The sequence below is a fragment of the Sus scrofa genome, chromosome 7 (genome assembly GCF_000003025.6).
Source record: "Sus scrofa isolate TJ Tabasco breed Duroc chromosome 7, Sscrofa11.1, whole genome shotgun sequence".
Taxonomy (NCBI): domain Eukaryota; kingdom Metazoa; phylum Chordata; class Mammalia; order Artiodactyla; family Suidae; genus Sus; species Sus scrofa.
Genome location: NC_010449.5, coordinates 23,321,059 through 23,348,248, shown reverse-complemented (window position 1 = coordinate 23,348,248; position 27,190 = coordinate 23,321,059). Strand labels below are relative to the sequence as shown.

Sequence of the window (27,190 nt, the reverse complement as noted above, 5' to 3'; positions counted from 1 at the left end):
GGATCGAAGCCACATCTTCTTGGATACCAGTTGGGTTCTTAACCTGCTGAGCCACAATGGGAACACTCCAAAGTATTCTTACTTGCAGAGTTAACTTCCTAGAAAGTCAAAGTACATTAACTGTGAAATTATTAAGTTCAGATATGTGGACAATTGCAAAATAACATATAAAAGCGATAGATTTTCTGTTTATCAGCAACAATTTGTTGGAAAATATAATTCAAAAAATTCTCATTCACAATATTGATATATAAACTACTTAGAAACATACTCAAAAGAAACATTTACATCCGTTTACATTCATGGAAAGAAGATTACAATTTTTTTTTTTTTGTCTATTAAGGGCTGCACCCGTGGCAGGCATATGGAAGTTCCCAGGCTAGGGGGCCAATCGGAGCTGCAGCTGCCGGCAACAGCCACAGCCACAGCCACAGCAACACGGGATCTGAACCGAGTCTGCGACCTACACCACAGCTCAGGGCAACGCCAGATCCTTAACCCACTGAGCGGGACCAGGGTTCAAACCCGAGTCCTTAAGGATACTAATCGGGTTTGTTACTGCTGAACCACCTCGGGAACTCCTGAAGAACAATGAACATTAATGCAGATACTCCAGGTTCTTGAATGTGAATCCTCAATATTGTAAATACATCAATTTTCTCCAAGTTATCTGTGAACTACAATAATAATAACAGTATTTTAATATAATAAAATGTCAAGATATTTTTTGGGAAGAAAAGGAATGAAAGAATATCAGATCTACTAGATGTTAAAATATATTGAAAAGACCAAATAATGAAAATCAAGTTTTGCTGGTGCAAAAAACAGCTTAATCAACGAAACAGAATGCAAAGTCCACAAGAAGATCTGAGTTGTGTATAAGAATTTGGTATATAAAAATTCATAAATGGGGGGAGTTCCCGTCATGGTGCAGCAGAAATGAATCCAACCAGGAACCATGAGGATTCGGGTTCAATCCCTGGCCTCACTCAGTAGGTTAAAGATCCAGCATTGTTGTGAGTTGTATAGGTCACGGACTCGGCTTAGATCCCACATCGCTGTGGCTGTGGCATAGGCCGGCAGCTGCAGCTTGGATTTGACCTCTAGCCTGGGTACTTCCATATGCTGCAGGTGCGTCCCTAAAAGAAAAATTAAAAGTAAAAATTTAATAAATGGAGGAGTTCCCATGTGGCGCATCAGAAATGAATCCGACTAGTATCCATGAGGATGTGGGTTCCTGGGTTCCATCACTGCCCCAGCTCAGTGGGTTAAGGATCCGGCGATGCTGTGAGCTGTGGTGTAGGCCAGCAGCTGTAGCTCTGATTGGACCCCTAGCCTGAGAACCTCCATATTCGGCAGGTTTGGCCCTTAAAAAAAAAAAAAATTAATAAATGGAAACTTCAACTAAGAGTCCAGAAGCCAGAAGAGGGAGCTCTCATGCCCCATGACAACAGCAGAGCCAAACAGGAAGAAGAAAGACTTCCTTTTCTTGCCTGGTAAGAGTTCAGCCAATGAGAGACTGTCACAACTCAGCCAAGGAAGAGCCCCTATACTTGAGATCTCAATTCCTCCAATGGAGTCTCTGTTTACTATAGCCATCCCAATTTCCTTCTCCCCTCTTTAAAAGAGTTTTCCTCTCCTTTCTGCACAGAGACTTGCACTTGCCATGGTTATAAACTCCAAATTGCAATTATTTGCTGATCTGAGTAAACTACTTTTGCTGGAGAAATAACTGGCAGCCTATTTGTTTTAGGTCAAGAGGTATATGGTATAATACGAATTTCAAACTAGTGGAAATAGAAAGCTTTATTACATAAATGGTATATTGGTTCTAACCATTTGGAATACAGTATGATTAGAATGGTCTCTTTATTCTCAAAATCAATTCCATGTGAATATAAATGTCAAAAATGTTTAATGTGGGAAATGAAAACATGGAATTGGATGAGGGAGGAAGCCAACTATATTATTTTCTTCCTGGGTTGACCTTTAATCTTGTTCCATCCCTAAAAGAAAGCAAAGAATAAGTAAATTGTGACAAATCTTTCATGTTTGCATCTTGAGGTAGTCCTCAACTTCTCTCACTTTTTGGAATACTATTTCCGTTACAGCATTGGGACTTTATCACATCAACTTTCAATTCCTGCAATAACTGGAAGCTTGGATCCTATGAGTCCATGATGAGAGACGGCACTTGGCTGAATACTTAAGTTCTTCTCAAGATAAGTCAGCATTTCTCATCACTATTTTATGATACAGTCGTACCTTGGTAGCCTTAGGGGATTGGTTCCAGGACCCACAGCAGATACAAAATCTGATGATGCTCAAGTTCCATAGTCAGCTCTCTGTATCCAGTGGTTCCACATCTGCAGCTTCACCAACCTCTGATGGTAAACATAGCACGGGATTCACAGTTGGTTGAATCTGTGGATGCAGAACCCATGTAATACCTAATATGATTTGAGATGCCCCTGTTGAACAATAAAAAATTGATGTCCTTTGTTTCTGGTTCCTGGGAGGGAGAAAGACCCTAAATCCTTGGCATTTCCTGAGTAATAGGAGTATCTTTGTTATTCGTGAGACCCTTGGATCATACCTGAGTTTATGCTAATGAAATGACTTTGGATGAAAGGCTGGTCACCAGAAAGATACCCATGTGATTAAAGGGTTGGGGCTTTAAGCCAGACCAACCTTCAGGGAGGTAAGGGGGCCTGAACTGAATTCAATCGTGTGGCCAATGATTCAATCAGTCATGTCTACATGTGAAAACACTGGACACTGATTTTGAGGGAGCTTCCTGGCTGGTGAATGAGACCAATACTGGGAACGTGATGTCCCCTGATCCCACAGGGAGAGCACATGGCAGCTCTGTGTTTGGGACCCTCCCAAACTTTTCCCTACATGTCTTTTCATTTCTCTGGTCCTCCTAATTTGTATCCTTTACTGTAATTGAAAGTATGGCATTTTCCTGAATTCTGTGAGTTGTTCTAGCAAGTTATCAAATCTGAGGAGGTGTCATGGGAACACCTCAGATTTGTAGCCATTTGGAGCAAGTGGCCTGGGGACCCCCAAACTTGTGCCTGGCATGTGAAGTAAGGGCGTCTTGTTGGGGACTGTGTCGTTAACTTGGGCATCTGACACTTAACTCTGGGCGACTGTATCAGAATCACGCTGCGGTATTCCAGTCCCTATACATCTACACTCGTGTCATTCCCTTGCCAGGGCCTTGCTGGGATGTTCACGTCTGCATGATTTCATAAAGGTTAGAGGCCAAGGGAGGGCAGATTTACCCAAAGAATCAAATTCCAATGCCTTCTAATATACATCCCTGAATTTTTACAATTTCTTGCTTGTTGATTATCTGCCCTAGCTTTTGTTTCTCTGATTTTACTAGATTATCCAGATTTTGGCAAATGCTCATGATATAACTGCATGAGTCTAACCTATATACCTTCAGGATACATTTCCTGCTGCCTCCATTTTTCCTCAGAATGTCCTTAGTTGTGTGTGTTTGCGTGTGTGTGTGATGGTCATCAATCTGAGTTTTCATCAGAGGTTTGCCATCTTGATGTTTCCTTTACACAAGCAAAGCAGCGAATGGATTCTACAGAACAAATCAGTGAGTGACTATTGTGCAATACAGATCCCTGCTACAAGTTCAAATATACATCGCTTAAATTCTCTGAACTGGAGAGAACATTTTACTTTCCCACTGTCATTTTGTGCTGGGACAAACTGCTTCTCTAGACTGTCTTTAACTGAGCTGCAAAGGCTACCCACCCCACCACAGATTCTCATTGTGCTGAGGATTCATGTATCACTGGCACTTCCCGTCTCTCACACACAGCAATACTTCTCAGCAGTGGTCACAGCCTGAGATAGTTCCTTTCTCGCTAGGGCCTCCTTTCTCGCCTCGCAGATTTTCTTCAGCTGATTCTCACCATGGCTTTAGTTGACTGCTGGCTTCTTGCTACCCAGCAGCCAGGGTGGTACAATGATGCAATAATCAACCACATTTCCAATTTTGTTTTAGCTTGTTCAAGAGCAAAGCAATCATTACCTCCAGGTCCTGGAGGGGGGCTTAACTACCTTATTTAATTTTATGAGAACGTTTATGGGAAAAGGGGCCAGATCTGATCTATGTCCTTCTGAGCAGAATTGAAGGCCACCCACCCTCTGCTACTATATAATTATCTGCATTACATAAAAAAGGAGAAAAACTGTTTATACCCTGGAATCTTACTTCAAAGGGGTTCTTCTGGTGGAAATGTGATGAATAATGTTACTGCCCCAGGATGACAAAGGATAGTGCTGACACCCGGTAGCCTTGTGATGTGTGTCATATTTTAGATTATAAATATAAGTGATGTCTTTCTCTTTCTTTTTTTTTTTTTTTGTCTTTTTGTTGTTGTTGTTGTTGTTGTTGTTGCTATTTCTTGGGCCGCTCCTGCGGCATATGGAGGTTCCCAGGCTAGGGGTTGAATCGGAGCTGTAGCCACTGGCCTACGCCAGAGCCACAGCAACGTGGGATCCGAGTCGCGTCTGCAACTTACACCACAGCTCACGGCAACGCCGGATCGTTAACCCACTGAGCAAGGGCAGGGACCGAACCCGCAACCTCATGGTTCCTAGTCGGATTCGTTAACCACTGCGCCACGACGGGAACTCCCAGATGTCTTTCTCTTTCTGACGTACTTCACTTAGTATGAACATCTCTAGGTCCATCCATGTTGCTGCAAATGGCATTATTTCATTCTTTTTCATGGCCGAGTAGTATTCCATTATACATGTACCATATCTTCTTTATCCATTCATCTGTCCATACATGGAACTTAGATTGTTTCCTTGTCTTGGGTATTGTGAATAGTGCTGTAATGAACATAGGGGTGTGTTATCTTTTTGAATTATAATTTTGTCTAGGTGCATGCCCAGGAGTGGGATTGCTTGATCATGCAGAAAAAAGATTAGAAATTTTTAAAAATCCATACACAATTTATTAAAATCAAAGACTACAGAGAGAAGATATTCAGTAAGTGAGAAATAAAGGACGTGCATCAAAAATAGTTGGGTTTTATTTTTCTGAGCCAGCCCCTCCCTTGTTTCCATGCCCTTCTTTATATTAAAAAAAAAATTCAGACTTTGGAGACATTTCACAAAAATCCTGCCAAGGAAAATACCAAGAATTCAATGGGCACAGGAGCCCACAATGCAATAAAGAGAAAGCCACAAAATGTTTTGGATGGCTTTAAAAGTATGTTACATTTATCATTGTTGATTATAAAATGTGCATGAAATATCACATTCCTAATGTTTTCCTCAACCAAATGGAATCTGCTCTGTGTTCCAAACTGCTAGACTGTGAGGAAATTCAACCCTAGTCATTAGTGGGGCTCCCTCCTCCCTTCATGAGATCATAAAACATCAGGGGTTTATTCAGTGCCAGAAAAGCTGAGAGCAAGGCCAGGTCCTTAGTAACCAGTGGTGGCTGTCACAGCTCAGGCTTGCTATAATAAAATACCACAGACCAGGTGGCCTAAACAGCAAACATTTCTTTCTCACAGTTCTGGAGGCCCAGAAGTCTTAGAACGAGGGGCTAGAAGATTCAGTGTCTGGTAAGAGTTCTCTTCCTTGTTTCCAGATGGCCAGCTTCTCTCTGCATCCTCACATGACAGAGACAGAGGAGGGATCTGGTCTTTTCCTCTTCTTATCAGGGCACTAATTCTACCACTGGGGTCCCACCTCATGACCTCACCTAAACCTAACTACCTTCCAAAGACTCCACCCCCAAATACCATCACGTTGGGGATTAGGGCTTTGACATATGAATTTAGGGGTGATACAAACACTCCATCCATAGCAGCAGCCATGGTTTCCATTGATCCCTCTTCTTTCAGAGGTTTCTGTCAAACCCTGGTGTCCTCTGGATCAGGCACTGCCCCTTATGGATGTCCATATCACTGACCACAGAGTTCCCCTGGGGTACCATGTCCTGTGTCCCTAGTGGAGAGAAACCATGTCCGGCCTCTCTGGGCTTTGTCCAGCCATCTTTCAGCCTAGGTATGCCCTGGGAAAAATCAGAAGCCTGAGTCTCCACTACTCATTGAGCAGAAGGTACCAAATTTCCAGGTCCCAGAGAATCTCAACCTCCGCTAAGCACATACCCACAACCCACTTCTGTCTCAGCCTAGATGTTTATACATGACCCTAACACCAACACTCACCCACCCTCTCCATATCCAAAACAGAAGCTCAGAAATGAGAACAAAAACTTCATAACCTTCTCAGTGAGGGAAATACACATAGAGCAACAAGAACAAAACAAAAAATAATTCCATAATAAATTATCCTGCCACAAGCCTGACAGCTAAAAGAATTCTAATGAAATGAAGATTTGGCAAATACTGTAGCCACACTGGCAAAGTAAGTTAATGAGATGGATTCTTACAGAGCTCATCATGGACACGAAGGCTGTGGACTAGGTAAAGATTCAGCTGTTCCTGTTACCTATCGCTGCATAACCACTCCAAACCTAGTGGCTTAAAACCACTCACTGCATAACTACTTCAAACCTAGTGGCTTAAAGTTAGTGACTTTGTCAGTTCGCAAGTCTACTCCTATTGATATCAACTGGGGTCACTCAGGGCCATCATTTGGCAGATGAGCTAGTCTAAAGAGTCCAGGACGGGAGTTCCTGTTGTGGCTCAGTGGTTAACGAATCCCACTAGAAACCATGAGGTTGCAGGTTCGATTCCTGGCTTTGCTCAGGAGGTTAAGGATATGGTGTTGCCGTGAGCTGTGGTGTAGGTTGCAGACGCAGCTCGGATCCTGTGTTGCTGTGACTCTGGCGTAGGCCGGTGTTTACAGCTCCAATTAGACTCCTAGCCTGGGAACCTCCATGTGCCTCGGGAAGCAGCCCTAGAAAAATGCAAAAAGACAAAAAAAAAAAAAAAAAAAAAGAAAAAGAGTCCAGGACAGTTTCCCTTACACCTCTGTCTCCTTGGTGGGGACAGCTGGGCTCTGCTGGTGGTTGACCCCAGGGCTGGACACGGCTGTTCCATCATACAGTCTCGGGGAATTTGGACTTCCTGCATGGTGGCTCAGGGCTCCCAGAGAGTGTTCCAAGAGATAAAAAGTAGAAGTTGCCTAAGTCTGGAAAGTGGCTCAGCATCAGCTCCACCAATTTTTGTTGATCAAAAAGCCACAGAGGGAGTTCCCGATGTGGTTCAGCAGATAAAGAATCCGACTAGTATCCATGAGGAGGTGGGTTTGATCCCTGGCCTCACTCAGTGGGTCAGGGCTCTGGCGTTGCTGTGAGCTGTGGTGTAGTTTGCAGATGCAGCTCAGATCCCTCGTTGCTATGGCTGTGGTGTAAGCCAACAGTTGCAGCTCCATTCGACCCCTAGCCTGGGAATTTCCATGCCACGTGTACAGCCCTAAAAAAAGAGGAAAAAAAGCCTCAGAATTCATCTAAATTCAAGGGGACCCCACTTCTCAATGGGACAAACAGCAAAGGATTGGTGGCTGTCTTTAATCTCCAGGTGACTCCAGGTGAGTTGGGACCTGCCTTAGCAGTGATGCCTCTGAAACCGAGGGCTCTGGAGACAATACCAAGAACACCTCAAACTTGATCAACAGTGTCTGTCTGGTTGATGTGAGAAACCCACAGGTCTCACTGCTGGATTGACAGAGGCTAATGCTCATACTCAAGAGTCCAGCTAGTATTTAATGAAAGAGGCAGCAAACGGAGGGCTCACAATAACACAAACCCATCTAATCTATTTCAGTTTTTGCGGAAGCTGAAAAATGCATGAGATCAATTCAGGATGCCATTAAACAGGTGATCGAAAAAAAATTGATTCATAGAAGATGTCAGGAGCGACAAAGCAGAAAGTCCTTCATAATTTACATTCTGCCCCGCCTCCCCTCCTCTCAATAAGAAAAGAACAAAGATCCCATGAGGAGGGCACCAAGCACAGTGGGCACTGAAATAATAGAAGACTGTTTCCACCCCTTACTCCATTTTGTAGTCTCATTTTCTTACAGTTAAATCTTTTAAAAAATATACACAGGAGTTCCCGTTGTGGCTCAGTGGTTAACAAATCCGACAAGGAACCATGAGGTTGCTTGGATCCTAAGTTGCTGCGGCTCTGGCGCAGGCCAGCGGCTATAGCTCCAATCAGACCCCTAGCCTGGGAACCTCCATATGCCGCAGGTGCGGCTCTAGAAAAGACAAAAAAAAAATTAAAAAATAAAAAATATACACAAATATAACATCCATACAGAAAAGCACACATTTACCAATAAACTGAGCACATCCATGCTACCAGCACCTAGATAAAAGAGGAGAACATTCCCAGGATGCCAGGGGGTACCCCTCGTGTCTCCTTTTAGTCACTACCCTCCCCAAAGAGTAACCACTCTCCTGACCTCTACAGTTTTGCCTGGACTTGAGCTTTTTATAAGTGGAATCATACACTATGTGCCCTTTTGCACCTGGCCTCTTCCCCTTGACTTGTCTCACGTGGTGTCACGTGGGGCTCTAGGAAGATTTGTTTTCTTCACCGAGAAGTATCCACCGCATGAGTCTGCTCCAGCTTTCCTCCCCTGTGGAAAGGTATAGGGTGGTTTCCTGTTTGGGCTACAGCATGTTCCGTGGGGGACCAGCTCTCTCCCGCCTCTGGCTGAGGCACAGGCTCAGCTGTGAGGCCTCTAAGGCCTCTGAGGCCTCACCCTGTGGGCAGCTCCACTCGGTGCCTCCCTCTCAGGGGCTGCAGACTCACAGAAGCAAGACAGAGGTCTCTCTCTGATGCCACAGATCTTTCTGCCATTTCTGCCCCTTCACCAGGGCTCAGCCCAAGGACCCCATTCTTTAGGACCCACAAGTGTCCACAGCCTCATCCTTCTGCCTTCCAGTCCGAGGCAGGCCCTTTCCTTCATAGGGGAGGAGGTGGCTCTTAGTCTCCATTTCTAAGTACCAAGCTGATGCTGTGAATCCATTCATTTTCCTCAAGGGTCTAGGGTTTGAAACTGAGGAGCTATGAGAAGACAGCAGGCCCTGCCTTCCACCCTCTCTCTCCACATCGATCCCTCCTTCCTCCCGTCTCTTACCTACAATGTAGGCAGCACTATGTTGAACATGGTTCTTTTTCTAGAAGATCCTGGCATTTTCTCAGTTCCACACCAGAAAATAATACAGCTCCCAAGACTCTGAAATTGCTTCAGACGTACCATCCACGTCACCCTCCAGTGTTGTGACCCAGGCCGGGGGCCTGTGGTGCTTCACAAGGAGCCAGAGTTGGGAGGTGTTTGTGGAGTTCAAGCTGGAAAGGTCCCCTTGGCCCTGCCTTGCCCCACTCAGCAACCCTGCCAGCCCTCACCCAGCTCCCCAGTTGCTCTCCTGCACACCTGAAGCTGAGCCAGCCACAACCCTCCTCAGATGGCCACACTCTCTTCTCGTCCAGGCAGCATCTTCCCTGAGCCTCCTTGAACCCTGCACCGCCTGGAGCCCCCACCAAGGGGGTGTCTAGAGCACCCACCAAGAGCAGGAAGGATTTGCTGGCAGCTAGGCTTCTCTGTCCTAGTGGAGGTGTTTGCTGGAGGGCAGTGTAGCCAATGTAGAGGCCCCCACACTGACTGCACCTCCGCATCCCTCTCCGCCTGCTGCATCTAAAGCTCAGGACAATCTCATGACCTTGGTTACCAGGTGAGGTGGAGAGGGTGGAGTTTGGCTAGTGGAGATGCATGTGAGCCCACTCATTTCTCTCTGACCCCACGCTGATGGGCAACTGCAACGTTGCATAACTACATCTGAAGCAAGATAGAACTCAGACCAAGGCGAGAGATGAAGTTGACTACATAAATTAGGGAAACGGAGGCCTGTTTAATACCGTAATCATATAGAAACTAAGTCAAGTGTGCACTCCTCACCAATGCTCAGGAGGCCAACACAGACCCAAGATGTGGAAAGGGCTCCCCCTGGTGGCACTGCCCCAAGATGTGGAAAGGGCTCCCCCTGGTGGCACTGCCCCAGGTTTCCCCATGGAACTGCAAGTCCCAGCTCAGGCCCAAAGCCCAGGCGCGACAACCTGCTGTCTCAGGCAGAATCAGAAGACCTCATTTGCTGCAGGGCCAAGTTATGACTCCTGGCATTCTCTGTCCTGAGGTGACACCCAGTTCCAGGAAGAACTGGTTTCTGGGACAAACTTGCACAGGCACCTCCAGAGACAGTCTGGCCAGGCGGGTAGCCCAGTGTGTCTGCTGGCAGCCCTGCTGAGCCTGATTGCAGGGCATGCCAGTGAAAAGGGAGCCAGGCCTCTGGGTGGGGCAGAGGCTGCTGCTCACTGCCCCTGAATTCATAGCCAGGAGGGCACTCCAGTGGGATATCTGGTTCTGTTTTTATTGCAAAAGAGGCACCACTTTGTATGGAGCTCTGTGTTCTGATCACCTTGCCCAAGGCACAAGAAATAGCCTGGTGCAGCAGGAGATGGGGAAGGAGCTGGGGCTACATATGTGCTCTGCCTCCAGGCAGGGGTGGGTGTAGAATGTTGGACAGTTTACTCATAGGGTCCTAAGGACATGGCTACATAATGCCCCAGACGCATCCTGGCTGCCAGATACACCATCATCTTCTGCAGGGATCCCATATTTCTGAGATTTCTAGGTGTCCATCTAGCAACTCTGTCAAGCTACCAGTATTTGCTCTCATACACTTCCTGGTGCTGGATCTAGCCTGGCTTGAGACCCCTGATGAAATATTGGCATGGAGCCACCAAGTAGAAACCTTCCTCCTGTCCCAGAGCAGCCACCGCAGGGCTCCTCTGATGCGTCCTCATGTTGGGTGGAGGACAGCACCACTTCTGCTCTCATCTCAGATAACTGCTGTAGAGCCTGCAACCTGATCCAGCCTTGAGAAAGGTATCAGAGCATGATTGGAGGGACTTATCAGAGTGGTTCCCTAACTCCTAGCAGAGAGCTGCAATAATGCCTGTACAAAAAGACACAGATACACAAGTGAAACAGAATAGACAGTCCAAGGCTTCCAGTACAAAGCAATGATGGATAAAATATTATAGAAAGTCAAAAATTCATATTTAACCAGGGTAGACAATCCTCACGGGTATTCTCAGAAATGGAATATAAAGGCAAAAAATAATCAGGGCTGAAGCTGTGCCCTGTTGGAATCTGGATATAGTCAAAGGCAGATGGTGATTTAAGTCCTATCGACTGATGAGAAAGTATTAAACTGCCCACTTGAGATGGGGGACAAGAATCATGTTCACTGCTCAAAATCCAAGAGCCACACAACTGACCTCTTCCCACCATCTTCAAGAAAATAGACTGAGGAGTTCCCAGGTGGCTCAGTGGGTTAAGGATCCAGCATTGTCATTCCTGCGGTGTGGGTTCAATCCCTGGCCCAGGAACTCATGCATGCCATGTGTGCAGAGAAAGAGAGGAAGGAAGGAAGGAAGGAAGGAAGGAAGGAAGGAAGGAAGGAAGGAAGGAAGGAAGGAAGGAAGGAAGGAAAGAAGGAAAGAAAGAAAGAAAGAAAGAAAGAAAGAAAGAAAGAAAGAAAGAAAGAAAGAAAGAAAGAAAGAAAGAAAGAAAATAGAGTGAAATAAATTTCTACTGACTTAGTCTGGGACTATGGCCTCTGGATAACCAAATGGACACCCATGTGGCCTTAACCCAGCCTCCTTCTGCCCTAGGGCTGGACCCGTGTCATCCCCAGGGTCATGCCAGGGCAGGAGCCCTGACCACCACTTGGGACAGGGCCCTGGGGCAGGGAGGAGTGAGGTAGAAATCCTGGAAATGAACCTGCAAGCTAAAATCACCAAACACACAAAAACTCACACTGAGAAAGGCAGTCAACAACACTAATACTCCAGAGGCAGATTCATGTCAGATAAAATGAAAAGAACAGAACAATGAGAAAAAGACTTTAATATCCTCAAAGAGATGACTGAATAAATATTGTTCATCAACCCCCCCCAAGCAATTAGGAAATAGAAACCAGCAGAAAAGTGCCATCACTAAAAAATGGAAGAAAATATACTTAAATAAATGATTTGGGAGAAACGTTTGATTATTTGAGAAAACACATACGCAAAACATAATATACAAAAAAAAAATCCAAATACTTTCAATTCTTTGAAAAGAAAAGGGTGTTCTAAGCTGGCTAAAAGAAAAAAATGGACCAACCAAAGAAAGGAGTAGACTGATAAATTTAATCACAAAATTTTTAAAAATGTTATAGTTAATAGAAAAAAATTAGGAGTTCCCATCATGGCGTAGTGGTTAACCAATCCGACTAGGAACCACGAGGTTGCGGGTTTGATCCCTGGCCTTGCTCAGTGGGTCAAAGATCTGGCATTGCCATGAGCTGTGGTGTAGGTTGCAGACGTGGCTCAGATCCTGAGTTGCTGTGGCCGGTGGCTACAGCTCCAATTAGACCCCTAGCCTGGGAATCTCCATATGCCCTGGGAGTGGTCCTAGAAAAGGCAAAAAGACAGGAGTTCCCGTCATGGCACAGTGGTTAACGAATCTGACTAGGAACCATGAGGGTGCGGGTTCGGTCCCTGCCCTTGCTCAGTGGGTTAAGGATCCAGCGTTGCCGTGAGCTGTGGTGTAGGTTGCAGACGCGGCTCGGATCCCGCGTTGCTGTGGCTCTGGCGTAGGCCGGTGGCTACAGCTCCGATTCAACCCCTAGCCTGGGAACCTCCATATGCCGCGGGAGCGGCCCAAGAAATAGCAACAACAACAACAACAACAACAAAAAGACAAAAAGACAAAAAAAAAAAGAAAAGGCAAAAAGACAAAACAAAACAAAACAAAAAAATATATATATATTAGCAAAATATTATTCATTTTGTAGCTAAGGTCACAAGCTCTGAATCCAGACTTTCTGGGTAGGACCTTGGACAAGTTAATTGACTTCTCTATGCTTCTGTTCCTTCCATAAAATAATAATGCACCTGCTTCCTGATGGATCAGGATTCACCAAGCTACTGAATTATTACATGTAAAGCTCTTATCGCATGCTAGAATAGTAACTAGCACATAGAAAGCACTTAATAGCATTTTCTGATTTACACTGTACCAGCTAAGAAATTCAGACACAAACAATTCACAACAGAGGACCCAAACCTAACAATTTAGGGAAAAGTTCAGCCTCACTAATAATGAAAGAAAATTCAAAAGAATTTAATGTTGACCTTTCTAGCTGGTAAAGACTTTAAGATGACAATGGAGCATTCCTTCTCTAACCATGAGGTTATCGTGTTGCTAAAAATCTCCTTGGATAAAAACATTGTGCTTAGGGAACTTAGGGCTTTCTGCAAAGTTAGGGGTAGGAGAGATCAAAATCTCTAGGAAACCTATGTCCTTTTAGGTTTTATGCCGCCTCACCAGTAGGATGGCTACTATCAAAACAGAAAACAGCAAGGGTTGGTGAGGATACGAAGCAACTAGAACCCTTGCACCCTGTTGGTGGGAATGGAAAACAGTGGAGCCACTACGGAAAACAGTGCAGTGGTTCCTTAGGAAATTAAAAATAGGGGAGGTCTCTTTTGGCACAGTGGGTTAAGGATCTGGTGGTGTCGCTGCAGCAGCTTGGGTTGCTGCTGTGGTACAGGTTTTGATCCCTGGCCTTCTACATGCCGTGGGCTCGGCCAAAAAATAAAAATAAATGAAATACAAAATAGAATTACCATGTGATCCAGCAATTCCGCTTCTGGGGATAGGCTCTTTGAAAGCAGAGTCTCAAAGAGCTATTTGTACACCCATGTTCATAACAGCATTGGTCACAACAGCCAGAAGATGAAAGCACCCCAAGTGCCCACCAGTGACTGAATGAACAATCGGAACGTGGTCCATACATACAATGGACTATCACCAGCCTTAAAAGGAAAGGAAATTCTAACACATGCTACAACACGGATGAACCTTAAGGATGTTATGCTGCATGAAATAAGACAGCCACAAAAGGGCAACTACTGTAAGATTCCCGACACACGAAGTAGTCAAGTTCATGGAGAAAGGAGGAAAGAGGTTGCCAGGGGCTGGGGGAAGTTGCTACTTCATGGGTACAGAGCCTCAGTCATGCAAGATGTACGATGGATGATGGGGACGGTTGGTGGCGATGACTGCACAGCAGTGTGACTGTACTTCACACAACTGGACTGTACAGTTAAAAATGGCAAAGACGACACATTTCATATTATCTGTATTTTACCACCTTTTAAAAAAGAGTTTAAGAGTTTTTGTTATTGTTGTTCTTTGGCCCTTGTTTCTTTGTTATTGAAGTATAATATCATGTTAGTTTTGGGTGTACAGCACAGGGTTCAGTTACTCGTTTTCAGCTTCTTTTCCTTTATGTGTTATTACAAATCATTGAGCATAGTTCCTTGTGCTATATAGTAGGTCCTTGTTGGTAAGATGTTGTTTTACTTATTACTACTTAACAGCATTCCTTTATTTAAACATTATAAGGGCATTATGAGGGTCTTAAATATAAAAGAGAAATGTAAGGAGGAATTACACTCCTTGGACAAATCGAAAAAGTCCTCCTAGAAGAGATGGCAGTGTTCCATTGTGGAAAGAGTATAGTCTTTGAAGCTGTAATGTGTCTCAGGGAGATCTCGTTTTTTATGTTTTAAATTTTTTTTTTTTTTTTTTTTTTTTTTTTTTGGTTTTTAAGAGCCACGGCTGCAGCATATGAAAGTTCCCAGGCTAGGGGTCAAATTGGAGCTACAGCTGCCAGCCGCAGCAATGCAGGATCCTTAACCCACTGAGCGAGGCCAGGGATCAAACCCACAACCTCATGGTTACTAGTCGGATTCATTTCCGCTGTAGCACAACGGGAGCTCCCTAAAATATTCTTCATTTTTACTGAAGTAAACTCATGAAGGGATGATCAGTTGGACCAGAGTAACTGCCTCCTGAACAATGACTGTCCATTCACCCTCCCTTATTGGAGAGCAGCCTCCAAAGGCCTCCCTCTCCTGCAGCGGCAATGAGATGTTTGTACATTAGTTCTAGTTTATCACCGCTACTGAGCCTATGAAGAAGGATTTTATTTGCATGGAGTTCTCCATCCAGACACTCAGCACCTTTCCAGTTATCAGTAGGAGTATGTAATGCAAACTGCGATTCTGAAATGCACTTATGAATCAGAGAAAAAGAAAGTGTGACACAGGCAGAACGTGCTCTCAAGGTCAAGGCAGGAGGAGCGGCTTGTGCACTGCCCTGGAACAGCCCCAGAATCAGATTCTGATTCTCTGGTGGGGGTGTGGCCCAGGCCCCGGGGTGTGGGCAGGGCCAGGCGGGCTCTAAGGGGCTCCTGTGGAAGGGGTGGGATCAGGGAAGGGAGACTTGGCTTCTTCTTGGGCGCCTCCCACAAGCACCAGTTGGGCCATGGATGAGGGTTTCCATTTCCTGGCTTGGAAGGTCCTCCTTTTGCTATGAAGTCAAAGAAGTGGACTGAACTGAAGTGGGATCCTCATTCCACGTCGAGGCAACATGGTATGTGAGGAGGAACACGGCCCTTAAGTGTCCTCTCCAGAGTCATCTTCTTCTCCCCCTCCCCTCCCACTGGTCCTTCCAGCCTGGAGGTCTGTCTCCCCTCTGTCCCCACCTGCCCCTTGGCAGCTGTCTTCATTCAAGTGTTCATCACTGCTCCCGAAGACAGTGTCAACAGCCTCCCAACTGTTTTTCCAGACTCCAATCCTGATCCTCTCCAACCCACCCCGGCACTGCCTCTGTAGCATCTTGCACTGTGGATGAAGTGCCTGGCTTCATCGCAAGGGTGTGTTTGCTCTGCCTTATACACCATTTTATCAGATCACCAAGATCTTGGCAACCACCAGCCAGCAACTGACATCTCTGCAGCGTGGTTCCCATTACCCTGCTTTCTCCTTTTTTCATCAAACCCTCAGTGTTTGCCTGTGTATAAGAATGAGCCGGCTGGAGTTGCCGTCGTGGCGCAGTGGTTAACGCATCCGACTAGGAACCATGAGGTTGCGGGTTCGGTCCCTGCCGTTGCTCAGTGGGTTAACGATCCGGCATTGCCGTGAGCTGTGGTGTAGATTGCAGACGCGGCTCGGATCCCGCGTTGCTGTGGCTCTGGCGTAGGCCGGTGGTTACAGCTCCGATTCGACCCCTAGCCTGGGAACCTCCATATGCCGAGGGAGCGACCCAAGAAATAGCAACAACAACAACAAAAGACAAAAGACAAAAAAAAAAAAAAAAAAAAAAAAAAAAATGAGCCGGGATGTTATCCTGAAGCTTCTCCATTTTGACGTATTCCCCACAGTCAAGAGGGCTTTAGAGGGATCCTGCTTTGCGGGGACCTCGGGAGCCATGGCTCCCTCCATACACTGGGGCATGGGGTGTTCCCTGGGGCCTCAGGCAAAGTGCCTCTCCTGGCATTTCCACCTTGTCCCTGTGGGGCTCACAACCAAACTTAGAAAGCTCCTCCAAGGCTGGAACTCTGCAGCGTTTACTGTTTACTCCCAACCCCTACACAGTATCTGGGATGTTTATTGGATGAATGACTCCATCCATCCAAGATAAATATTCGAAAAAGTCCTGTAAAATTCCCCAGGGTCGAAAGTGTACAGAAGCACAAAACAAGCACTGAATGTTTTCACTTTTCTCAGTTCCCTCTTGTCATAACCACTCTCACGCCGCCTCCTCCCACCTCCTCAGCCTCAAAGACCCATAGCAGACTCTTGGGCACCCCGACCTCAGACTCCAAAGCCCACAAGAGCCAAGTCCTATCCAGATGTAACCAAGAGGGACAGACCCAGGGATCAATTGTGCTTGTCCTCAGCCCCACACAGGACACTCAGCACTTCTCTTCACAAATGGAATACATATTTTAGTCCAAAGATGTAATGTTAGCACGAATTCCTCATCGATCTCTTCATCCACTCAGAAATTCAGTGGCTCCATAGTGAGGAGTTTGTAGCCAAGGGAAGTACATATTAGATGCAGGTAAAGACAACCCGCTTCTAGTTCCGACTCCCAGGGAGCTTTCTATACAGCCACAGCCACGGGAGGGGAAGAGAAATCCAGGAGGCCTATCTCAGGAATTTTAAGGTTAAAAAAGTTTTTTCTTGGAGTTCCCGTTGTGGCAAAGCAGAAATGAATCCGACTAGGATCCATGAGGTTGTGGGTTTGGTTGCTGTCCTGGCTCAGTAGGTTAAGGATCAGGCATTGCTGTGACTGTGGTGTAGGCCGGCAGCTGTAGCTCTGATTAAACTCCTAGCCTGGGAACTTCCATATGCTGCGAGCAGCCCTAAAAAGACAAAAAAAAAAAAAAAAAAAAGGTATTTCTCTGTACTTCTATGGAGAGGAAACTATATCAAAATATCAACTGTTGCTTAGAACAGATACTTGGAATGTGATTTCTCCTGGGCCTTTTCGGCATTGATTAATAACGTTTTGTTGGGGGGTTTTAGAAAGGCTGTCTTCCCCTACCTTTAAAAAAAAATTGCACTCAGTTATGCCATCTGGTGGCCAAATAAATTAGAAACATGAAATTACACAGTGAGCTGGGGCAGGGCCTTTGTAGTTGCAGAAAAAAACGTGTGCACACGTCCTATTTAGCGTTATTCCTTTTTGTCTTTTACGTTCCCATTTTTCCATTAGAATCTATCAATCACGCCATAAGTGTCAGGGCATTGAACTTGATGGTATCTGGATCTCTGCAGGGAAAGATAAGGAAATTTGTCTTGGTAGGGAGGTCACCTTTGCTGGTGACCAATTGTGTCAAGTTTCCAGATGACGGAGTGAGACAGAATCTTTTTAATGCTTCCAACTTCTCAATTAGAAGCAAGGTGTTAGAAGGGAATAGGGTGGAACAATGTGATAAGCAGGATTCAGAATCCAACACCTGAGAAAGAATGTAAGAGAAAATATAGCTCTTCTTTTTCTTTCTTTCTTCTTTGCTTTTTAAGGCCACACCTGCAGCAAATGGCACATGGAAGTTCCCAGGCTAGGGGTCAAATCGGAGCTACAGCCACCAGCCTATGCCACAGCCATAGCAATACTGGATACAAGCTGCGTCTGTGACCTACACCACAGCTCATGGCAACACCAGATCCTTAACCCACTGAGTGAGGCCAGGGATCCAACCTGCATCCTCATGGAGCCTAGTCAGGTTCGTTAACTGCTGAGCCATGAAGGGAATTCCAAAATATAGCTGTTCTAAATGTGTTCAAACTGTCCGGTCTCCACACCATTGTACTAAATAAAGAAAGAAAGAAATAAGGAGTTGCTGTTGTGGCTCAGCAGTAACGAATCCAACTAGCATCCATGAGGTTACAGGTTTGATCCCTGGCCTCGCTCAGTGGGCCAGGGATCCGGCATTGTTGTGAACTGTGGTGTAGGTCCCAAACGTGGCTCAGATCCCACGTTGCTATGGCTGTGGTGTAGGCTGGTGGCTACAGCTCCAATTGGGCCCCTAGCTGGGAACCTCCACATGCTACAGGTGTGGCCCTAAAGACAAAAAGACAAAAAAGAGAAAAAAAGAAAAAGGATCCATGGTTGCCATGAGCTGTGGTGTAAGTCACAGACATGGCTCAGATCCCGCATTGGTATGGCTGTGGCGTAGCCCAGGAGCTGCAGCTCCGATCCTGCCCCAGGAATATTCATACGCCGCAAGTGCAAGTGCGGCCTCAAAAAGCACAATTAGTCAGTCAATCAATAAATCAATAACAGAGTATCACCAACTCACTGCCAACAATCTTTGAGGAGTCGCAGAGGGGCAGAGAGATGTTAGAAGGCAGGAGATGGTGTAGCTCTGACTTCCAAAGATGGGGAAGAGAGGAATGTTAAAAATTACTCATCAGTGGCCTGTGTTAGGCAAAAATCCTCAAATGAGATGTAAAAAAGGTGTTTTGTGAGCCCTTAGGAGAAGTCAATGTGGCCACCAAGGTCTCATGGGGACTCAGCAAGGGAAGGTCATGCCAGACTGTCCTCAAGTCATGTTCTCCTGTCAGGGTTGTGGACTGACAAAATGAGGCAGCGTGATAGACAAGGGTCTGCATTTGATTATGGCATTTCATGTCATCTCAAATCACATCCTTCTGGAACAAATGGTGACAGATGGAATAGATAATTGTACAGTTAGGAGAAATTGGAGCTGATTAAATGAAAGTATCCAAAGGTGCTAGAAGGTTCTCACCTCAGTCCTGCCCTGTTCAACATTTGTATCATGGCTTCTGTGTGTTTAGCAAGTATGTGGATAGCACAGAGTTTTGTTTTGTTTTGTTTTTGGCTGCGCCCACAGCACGTGGAAGTTCCCAGGCCAGGGACTGAACCCTCACTACAGCAGCAACCCAAGCCACTGCAGTGGCAATGCCGGATCCTTAACCCACTGCACCACAGGAGAACTGCTAGCACAGAGTTTTAAGAAGTAGAAAGTTTACTGGCTCCCAAAACCAGTACCCATCCGGACACAGACCCAACAGATTCTCATAGATAAAGCGGGTCTTTCCATTCTCTGTCCCAGATCCCATTCTCTTGTTTAATGAGTTTTGCCCAAGGTTTCTTCTCTCTTTACAGCTGTACTAAAACTTGCCTTTCTTCCCCAGATTCTCTGTCTCTGTGCGGGAAAGCATTTCATCCACCTGAACCTCAAGGATTCCTTCCCTGTCTCCCAGTGCCCCAACCCAAATCAGATAGGCACATTTTGGTTCTTACTTTACAACAGAAACTCTGCTGCATCCACTGGGACTGATTCCCAATCTCTCTGTCTCCCCCCCTCCCTCCCTCAGAAGTCTCCCATGATTTTCATAATGACTTCCTCTCTGACCTCTTCCTAACCTCTCAGCCATCCCTTCCTGGCCTTCTCAGGCGTCTTGTCCTCCCCTCACCCCCTAAGTGTTGGGACTCCATCTCCAGTCCGTCTCCCTCCTCCTCCTCACACCCTCCCCGGGTGACCTGGAGCACTATCAGCGCTTTAATTCCCATTTACATACCAATGACTCTGAAATCTACTCTCTAGCCCACTCTCTCTCTCTCCTCAGCTTCTGATTCTCATATCAGATTGGTTGCTAGACATCTCCATGCTAACACTGTCAGAGCAGGGAAGTTCTGTTTCTTTCCCACCTTGTTCCGGGCCCAGTCCAGGAATTGAGGTATCCTTTGAACCTACTCTGTCAAGCTCCTTTTCCAGACAGCTCACCTCACTCGATCTTGTTTGGGCATGTGTATAAAAGCACTTTGAACAATAGCAAGATTCTGCATATGGAAATTTGCATCACTGGGAGTTCCCGTCGTGGCGCAGTGGTTAACGAATCCGACTAGGAACCATGAGGTTGCGGGTTCGGTCCCTGCCCTTGCTCAGTGGGTTAACGATCCGGCGTTGCCGTGAGCTGTGGTGTAGGTTGCAGACGCGGCTCGGATCCCACGTTGCTGTGGCTCTGGCGTAGGCCAGTGGCTACAGCTCCGATTCGGCCCCTAGCCTGGGAACCTCCATATGCCGCGGGAGCGGCCCAAGAAATACCAACAACAACAACAACAAAAGACAAAAGACAGAAAAAAAAAAAAAAAAGAAATTTGCATCACTGATACATAAATAGCTGATGCTGGTGCGGAGGCCAAAAAAAAATTCATCACTTCTTCCCTGACCACACCCACCACTTACCTAACCAGGTGTGAACCTCTGACTCAGTGGCTCCCCAGGAAAGAGTTATTCAGAATTCCCTTACTATAAGCAATGAGAGGTGGTAGTGATTTCTTTCTTTTTTCTTTTTCTTTTTTGGCCACATCTGAGGCATATGGACATTCCCTCAACAGGGATTCAAATCTGAGCTGCAGCTGCAACCACACTGCAAATCCACTGCAAGGGCCCTCACCACCACAGAGACAATGCCGGATCATTAGCTCACTGCATCATAAGGAGAACTCTGGTGGTGATTTCTTTAATAGCTTGTGTCCCTCGTGAAGAAGAGTTCTCTGAGCATCTGGTTTTTAGCCACGCCTTTTACTTCCTGTCCTATATGCATGTAGCAGAGGCCTACATAGGAGGCATTTCTTCAGGAAATATGGAAAATCATCTCTACTTTCTTTAAATGTATTATGCTCGGGGTACGTCTGTCCTTTCCTCCCAAATTGGCACTTACAGTTGAATTCAGTAAATATGTATCAGGCTGGTACAATGTGCCAAGGGCGGGCCTGACTACAAGACAATTCCTGCCACAATTCCTGCCTTAAGGAATCTGAAGGGTGGGGCAAGCAGTAAATCTAATGCAAGCACATGCCAGGTTGCTGATGATCACAGAAGCCATAGAAACTAAGTGCTGTGAGGCTCCACAGAAGGGAAGCATCTCCATCCAAGGGGACTCCATAAAGGCGCCTGAGACAGACCTAGAAGGATAGATCATTCGACAGAAATAAGCAAGAAAGAATGCTCATACGCAATGACGAGAGAGAAGAATGACAAATGGCAAAAGGCTATATTAGAAGAATATCTTTGGAAAACTGTAAAATAAAGAAGAATAGTAAGGAAATTTTCTTTTAGCTAAGGCCAAATACTGAGACTATAGACATACCCCAAGAGATAGAGAGAGGCAAGGTCATGGGGAAAAGATTATTAAAATATTAGTACAAAAGGTGGAGGGGAAGAGGCAAAATCTCTGTCCCGTTACTTTCACAGCACCCCCACACCAGCCACCCCGCTCTTTTGGAACTTCTCTTCTCGCCATCATCCGTCAAGAGGTGTTAGTGGCTCCCAGACCCCAACTCCATCCAGCGCCCCAAGGAGGACACAGTGCTCACTAAGCAAGAGGTTGCTGCTGTGTTGATCCATCGCTCCTGGTTTGGTACAACGTTGTCCATAGTGTTGCCTCGGGCCCAAATGTCCCAGTTGTAACTGAGAACATTCTTTCTCGTTCTCTATTGTAAATGAAAAGAAATGAAGTTTCATGAGGACAAGAATGCTGTGGACTTGGTGACCTCATGTGGTAAGCTTGGCAGCAAATGCTCTCAATTCCCACTGGGAAGATGCTGAAAAAACCGCAGAGGAATGAGGAGTGCTGGTAATAATTATAATTGCTAATGAGGTTGGGGATTTTCACACACTCTTCCTGCTAAGTAGTTACCAATTCCCCAGTTTACAGAGGAGGAAACTGGAGCTTAAAGATGCTGTGTCCAACCCCCGCACAGAGAAGCAGGGGTTGAGTCTATTTTCCCAGAAGCCTTGGCAGTGCCTGAGGGACTGGGTAGCATGGGCATCTCTCATATATTTATGAATTTTGCATCTGGGAAGCAGTTTGGGGAAGCAGCACTGTAAGGCAGGGACACAGCAGGTACTGTTTACTTAGCTCCAAACAAAATTGCATAGAGAGAGGGGATCCTGGTTCAAGTTGCGTTTGGCTTAGCCAAATAGGATTTTATTTTCTTATGCAGTATTCTCAAAGACTGGAGCAGACAGTCCGGAGTTGATGCAGCTGCTCAATAAGTCACCAAAAATCTAATCTGTCCATCCCTCTGCCTCATGGGTGCAAGGTGGCTGCTCTGCCCTCAAGCATCACATCCACATTTCAAGCAGAAAGGAAGTGAAAAGAAAAAAAGGCAGGAGTTCCCTTATGGCTCAGTGGGTTAAGGATCTAGTATTGTCACTACAGTGGCCCTGGTTATAGCTGTGGTGTGGGTTCAATCACTAGCCTAGGAACTTCCACATGCCATGGGCACAGCCAAAAAAAAAAAAAAGGCATATCGCAACTGAATCTGTCTTAAAAAAAAAAAAAAAAAAGTCAATCTGAGGGAGTTCCCTGGTGGTCTAGCAATTAAGAATGGTGCATTGTTGCTGCTGTGTCATGGGTACAATCCCTGGCCCAGGAATTTCTATATACCTTGGGCAGATGCAGCCAAAAAAAAACCAAAAGTCAATCAGAAAACTAAGTGAATTCCTAAAAGCACATTTCTAATGACTCATTAGCTAAACAGTCATGTGGCCAGCCCTAGACAAAAGGGGGTCCAAGGAAGTGTTTTAAAAAAGCACACTGACACCCAGACACGGTTGAGGTTCCACTGTTGAGGGAGAAGAGGACAGTAGAATGTGAAGCGGCCATCAGCTCAGCCTCCCAGAGTATATCAAGACACACAGCCAAAAGCCGAGATGGAGGAGGCCGATGAGAAAGGACATACCAAGTAGATGAGAAGGAGGTGATGCCTAAGTAATTAATTCTCCATTGAGCTGCAGGTACCTGCACGACTCATTCTCCTGTTCCTGTGGGTGACACGAGGCTGATGAGGCATGCCTGAGTTGTTTCACTTGCCGCAGGCCACATAGAGAGTTAGTAGCAAAGCAAGAACCCAAGTCATTTCCTAAGTCCAAACCTGGGTTCTTTCCACTACCCTATACATGTGCAAACCACCTTCAGCAGATGCTTGGCGCTCCAGGAGGTGCCTGAGGGGCTCTGACCTATATCCGGGGCAGGTACACAGGGGGCAGTGCTCAACGCCTCCACCCTCTTCTCCCAGAGAGGTTCCGCCTTCATGTTTCTGTTATGTAGTGAGATTCTCTATGAGATTTAACTTGATATGTGGGCTAATCTGTCTATTTAAAAAACAAAAACAGTCTGCTCTGCAACTATTCTGTACTTTCATTATTCGTTGAGCATTTTAAGGTCAGCTTATTTCATACGTTCATAGAGTCTCCAAGTAAGAAGGTGTGATCAGTGCACATGGGGCTCTAGCTTATCCCAGTTGGGTGCTAGTATCAGAAGATGTCACTCTCCAAGAGGACATTAAGATGAGCCAGGCTGGAGTTCCCGTCGTGGTGCAGTGGTTAACAAATCCGACTAGGAACCATGAGGTTGCGGGTTCGGTCCCTGCCCTTGCTCAGTGGGTTAACGATCCGGCGTTGCCGTGAGCGGTGGTGTAGGTTGCAGACTCGGCTCGGATCCCACATGGCTGTGGCTCTGGCGTAGGCCAGTGGCTACAGCTCTGATTCGACCCCTAGCCTGGGAATCTCCATATGCCATGGGAGCGGCCCAAAGAAATAGCAAAGACAAAAAAAAAAAAAAAAAGATGAGGCAGGCTGTTTATAAGAACCAACTGTACAGCACAGGGAAGTCTACTCAATAGTTTGTAATAACCTATATGGGAAAAAGAATGGCTGTATGTCTGTCTAACTGATTCACTTTGCTCTATACACCTGAAATTAATACAACATTGTAAGTCAACTATACTCCAATAAAATTATAAAAAAAAAAAAAAAAAGATGAGGGAGGCTGAGGTCAGACACCTGCAGAGGCAATTTGGAAATGAGCTGTGACTAAACTGGGATATTCCTGAGTACCCCTCAATGGAGCAGGGCATAGGCTGGACCCCACATGTGCTGGGCTACCTCTAACTCATAGCAACACACAGGGAGATGGCTTCTTAACAGAAGGTGTTGGTCTGCTGAGAGGAATAGAATGTGTCTGCCTTCAGCTTGTTTTCCTTCAATAGCCTGATCGGCTTTGTGGAGGGAAAGAAGGAATGGGGTGGTCAGTCCAACCTACAGATCTCTGGCTCTCAGAACAAGCAGGGGCGAAATCTACCAACCACCCTACAGGGGAGACTGCAGCCAGCCCACAGGGCACCTTTCGGTGCATTTTAAAGACTCCTCCTCAGAGTTCCCGTCATGGCTCAGTGGTTAATGAATCCAAATCTGACTAGGAACCATGAGGTTGCGGATTCAATCCCTGGCCTTGCTCAGCAGGTTAAGGATCCAGTGTTGCCGTGAGCTGTGGCCTACGTTGCAGGCGCGGCTTGGATCTTATGTTACTGTGGCTGTGGTGTAGGCCAGCAGCTGCCGCTCTTATTAGACCCCTAGCCTGGGAACCTCCATATGCCCTATGTTTCTAGTTTGGCCCTAGAAAAGGCAAAAAATAAATTTAAAAATAATAATAATAAAATAAAGACTCCTTCTCAGGGTGAATTAAGTAGGAAAAGGCACTTCCTCTGGGCACAAGCAACCCATAGGCCTACATGCTTGGCAACAAAGGGCACTTTTTGTGCAAATTAGAAAAAAGGGCCCCTTCCTCTGGGCAAGCAGCCCCCACACTGTGCCTGGGTGTGAGGCCAAGGGAGCTGAGCACAGGCTGGAATTCACCCCTACTAGTGACTCACCCCGAAGTGCCAGCTCTTCCTGTGCTTCCAGTTACCTGTTGGGGTGCACAGGTCTGCATTCTATTTATCAAAGTGTTTTCAGTTCTGGGCAGCATCAGCCTTGGAAGGGTGGAGGAAGGAGTGTGGAAAGTCTTCCTCCCTCTTCTTTTTTTGTGACGTATGGACACAGGTTTGTGCAAACACACACACACACATATGCACACATGTGCACACACACAGTCAGAGGCCTGTAGGGTAGAGCTGAAGCCACTGAATGTTTCAGGAAGAATAATAATGCCTAAAAATAGAACTGTCAGGAGTTCCTGTTGTGGCGCAGTGGTTAACGAATCCGACTAGGAACCATGAGGTTTCGGGTTCGGTCCCTGCCCTTGCTCAGTGGGTTAACATTCTGGCGTTGCCGTGAGCTGTGGTGTAGGTTGCAGACGCGACTCGGATCCCGAGTTGCTGTGGCTCTGGCGTAGGCCAGTGACTACAGCTCCGATTTGACCCCTAGCCTGGGAACCTCCATATGCCGTGGGAGCGGCCCAAGAAATAGCAACAACAACAATGACAAAAAAAGACAAAAAAAAAAAAAAAATAGAACTGTCAGCAGATTTGGGGGAAGGGGATCTTACTACTCATAGTTCCTGGAATAAGGAATCAAAGTGTGGTGAAGTTCAAGGAAGCTGATGTTGGGCCCGTAGATGTTCTCTGGAGCTCTAGACATTCAAAGAAAGGGCATCAGACAGCCACCGTGCAGAGACCTGATCTCCATTCCCCAATTCCTCCATCCAGCAGAACCCCAGTTTTATTTCTATTAGCAATATTCCTCTGCTTTAAAAAAAATTCTTTTTTCCTCAGCCTTTTGTCCTCTACCCAGGTGACAAAGTTCTGGCCAAGGGGTTACCAGCCTAAGTCACTAAATGGACTTGCAAGAAGAGTTCTTTTCTGGAGCCAACTTTTTGGGGTTTTTTTGGGTTTGTTTGTTTGTTTTTAGCTTTTTAGGGCCGTACCTCTGGCATATGAAGGTTTCCAGGCTTGGGGTCGAATCCAAGCTGCTGCTGCCAACCTACACCATAGCTGCAGCAACTCGGCATCCAAGCGGAGTCTTCAACATACACCACAGCTCATGGCAACACCAGATCCTTAACCCACTGAGAAAGGCAAGGGATTGAACCCATGTCCTCATGGATCCTGGTTGGGTTTGTTAACCACTGAGCCATGACATGAACTCCTGGAGCCAACTCTTGACACCACATTCTAACTTACTATGAGGTTCTGGATGCAGGACAGGGTCACCCGTACAAATGAGAACTCAGAAGGTTGCAGGGAGCCAGGTTCCTGCTATGCTAGTAGGAGCTCTTTTCTCACCTTGAGAGTTATTTTAAATGCAGAAAAATTGAACCCCTAATTTGTTTGATCACTGTTTTTCATGTTTCTGTTACTACCAAGTAGATGCCATCCCCCAGCAAATAATGACCGTAAAAGAAGGCTATTTTGGCTCATTGGGTTTCTTAGATCTCATCCATAGGAATAAGTTGTTAGTGGATGACACAAACAGCAAAGCTACTAATAAGTTCTTGATAAAGTAACTGCCCTCATCTTCTGTGTACACACATGAAACACTTGCAAAAATACAATGATCTTTCACAGACCTTTTCTGAAGATTGAGGATTCAGTGGTCCTGAAGTTATTCAGCCTCACAGCAATGCCATAAACACTAGTCTTCAAGTGAACCGAAGGTGGGAGGAGAGGGTACAATGGAGAAAGAGGTGAGGGGGAGAGAAGGCAGGGAGGGAGACCAGAGTCTTTGTCAATAGCAAAGTTTGCAAACTCAGCCGCCGGCCTGAGCAAAGCAGGAAATGCAAACGCCGTCACAGCACTTGGGGGGTGAGAAAAACAAGGCTCTGGCTGTCTCTTTGTTTGCCCACTTTGGAGTAAACATGTGGGTAGGGACTAAAATGTCTGTGCTAGAGGAAAAACAGCTGCTCAAGCTAAATGATAAATGTCAATTGACATTTTCCCTCGGGATTAAGGAGGCCAGAGTGTAGACTCTGGTGACCTGAGAAGGGCAGCTACCATCCGG

At 46.0% G+C, this 27,190-nt stretch overlaps 1 long non-coding RNA gene across 2 annotated transcripts; it reads right to left on the bottom strand.

Annotated features, from left to right (window-relative positions):
* LOC102164321 lies at positions 1-27,190 on the bottom strand. 2 transcript variants are annotated; one of them, XR_001297781.2, is made up of 3 exons: positions 26,760-27,190; positions 2,266-2,424; positions 1-98 (listed from the first exon to the last, which is right to left on the bottom strand). It is a non-coding gene; the product is annotated as an uncharacterized LOC102164321 (long non-coding RNA). The 2 variants fall into 2 exon arrangements; XR_304362.3 differs by lacking the exon at positions 1-98 and adding an exon at positions 1,343-2,006 and having other exon boundaries at positions 26,760-27,188.